This window comes from Nannospalax galili, unplaced genomic scaffold (assembly GCF_000622305.1).
Source record: "Nannospalax galili isolate Female #2095 unplaced genomic scaffold, S.galili_v1.0 scaffold6044, whole genome shotgun sequence".
Taxonomy (NCBI): Eukaryota; Metazoa; Chordata; class Mammalia; order Rodentia; family Spalacidae; genus Nannospalax; species Nannospalax galili.
In genome coordinates, this window is record NW_008351071.1 from 11,573 (window position 1) to 14,111 (window position 2,539).

Genomic DNA, 2,539 nt, shown 5'->3' on the forward strand with positions numbered 1-2,539 from the left:
AATAATAAAATATTTTTTAATTATTATTATTGTGGGGGGTGATGTGTGTGGACACACATGCCACAGCATGCATGTTGTGATCAGAGGACAACTTCATGAAGTTGTTTCTCTCTTTCTACCTTTATATGAGTCCTTGGCATCAAACTCAGGTCCTCAGATTTGGCAGCCAACACCTTTACTCACTGAGCCATCTTGTCAACCCTGTTTGTTTTTTAAATAATAGCCACCTTAATTGTTACAAAGAAGAATATGATTGTGATTTATGTTACCCTAATGGTTAGATTTTTGAAGAAATTTATGTGCTTACTAGTCACTTGTAAAAATTAGTGGGAGGTTTTGAAGACGAAGGGTGCACATTTTAGATTTCCTTTTTTTTATTTGTGGTGTGTGTGCGTGTGTGTGTGTGTGTGTGTGTGTGTGTGTGTGTATGTGTGTATGGGTGCCTATGGAGCCCAGAAGACAGCTTTGGATCCTCTAGAGCTGGAATTACAGGTGGTTGGACCTGCCTGGTGTGTTGCTGGTAACCAAACTCAGATTCTCTGGAAGAACAGCAGGTGCTCTTACCTGCTGGGCAACTCTCCAGTCCCACATAAGATATTTTAAAGTGCTTACTCTGCACATTGTGTATGACGTGACCCATAGGAAGGCAAGCCTGAAAACAAATCGGATTTGACCTTTTTCCTAGATTGCCATCATGAAATCAGTGTAGTAGGTCCAATGGGTGACGAGGAGATTTGCCAACCCTCCTCTGAGAAAGGAATTGCCACCCAGGTTGGGGGACTGCAATTAACAGCCTTCAGCGTGGCCTGAGGACAACTCTCACTAGATAACTAAACAAGGAAGAAACCTAAAGGTCCAGTATGGGAGGGACATGGACTCACTGGTACAGTCCTTACTTCATGTGTTCAAAGCCACAAACTATAAAAAATACAAAGATATATGAAGGCCTTATGATAGGGAAGAGTCTGACAGATAATACTGTGTAGAGCTGCACAGGGATGTCTCTGCAGTTCTGTCTTACAGTTGTTTGTCCCTGGCTTGGCAGCCTAAATTCCATTTTAGTATATGATTCCACGATTGACACCTTTAAAATGAAATATAATGAGCTATAAGACATCAGAGCTTGTTGCAAAGAAGAAATAAATTGGAAAAGCTTTTTTCCTAGGTGTAAGGCCAAGGCTGGCCTTCAACTCACTATGCAGTTAAGGATGACCTTGAACTCCTAACCCTCTTGCCTCCAATTCTCACCAACAGGCATCACAGCACCTGGTTTAAGCTTTGGTTATTCATAGCTGTTTCAGTGTAGTACATGTACAAAGGCTTTGTTCTCTCTTTATTGAAACTGTATATCTAGCATTAAATGAGTAAGGAAAAAGAAACTGGCCTGTGGGAAGGTTATGATCCTTCTGACTCCTACTGACCTAGAACTGTACACACAACCACAAACAGATGTTACCAATTTAATCCCACCTGTTGTTTGCAACACAAATGGAATAATCTGTTGCTTCCAAGGAATATTTACTGCTTTCAGCATGTATTAGTCACTTTTTGTTGCTGTGATAGAAACACTTACCCAAGCAATTTATAGAAGGAAGAGTTTATTTGAGCTTACAGTTCCAGGGGAATTACAGTCCGTTATGGCAGGGAGGCATGGTGGCTGGAGGTGGCTAGAGAAGGAGCAGCAGAAGCTAAGCTCTCACATCATTACGCAGGCACAGGAAGCAAGAGAGTGACTGTAGATCTGGCAAGGCTTAAGAACTCTCTAAGCCAACCCCTAGTGGCATGCTTCCTCAAGGATAACCACACCTTCTAAGACCTCCCAAAACACTGCCATCATCTGGGGACAAAATGTCCAAATACTTGGAGCCTATGGGGGACATTTTCATTCAAACCACCACACAGCACTTGTGTTTTTACAGCACGTACGCACACACACACACACACACACACACACACATTATTCTGGGTCAGGGGCAAGGAAGGGTCATGAGTGATTAAAGTTATATGTTTATGTTACAAGAGGAGCTCAAGGCCTACTGAGCTTGTTCACATTATCAGCAAACTGAGATAGTGTCTCAGATGTTATTCCCACATTTATGTATGCTTTAAAGACTTAGCTGATAGGATTTCCCTACTGGGATAAATAAGAGATCAAGCAAGAAAAATTAATGATACCAAGGTAGATGCTCCTTTTGACCAGGCATCATGGCACATGCCTGTAAGTCCACACTACTCAGGAGGCTGAGGAAAGAGTCATTTGAATCCAAGAATTGGAAAAGAAAAACTGGGCTGAATATAGCAAAACTACCTCCAAAGAAAGTTCCTTTTGATCAAAATAGGCACAGTCCCTTGGAAAATCCTTCTGATGATAGTTCTGTTTCTATGAATTTATATTACATGTATATTCCTTGTTACTATTTCTGTTTTTTAAATGGTAACCAATTTTTAAAAACACATTTTAGTATTTTTTTTTTAGGGGGGATATAACTTCTCCACCCTTTGATATTGTACCTCCCTCAAATCTAACACTCTTCCTAGC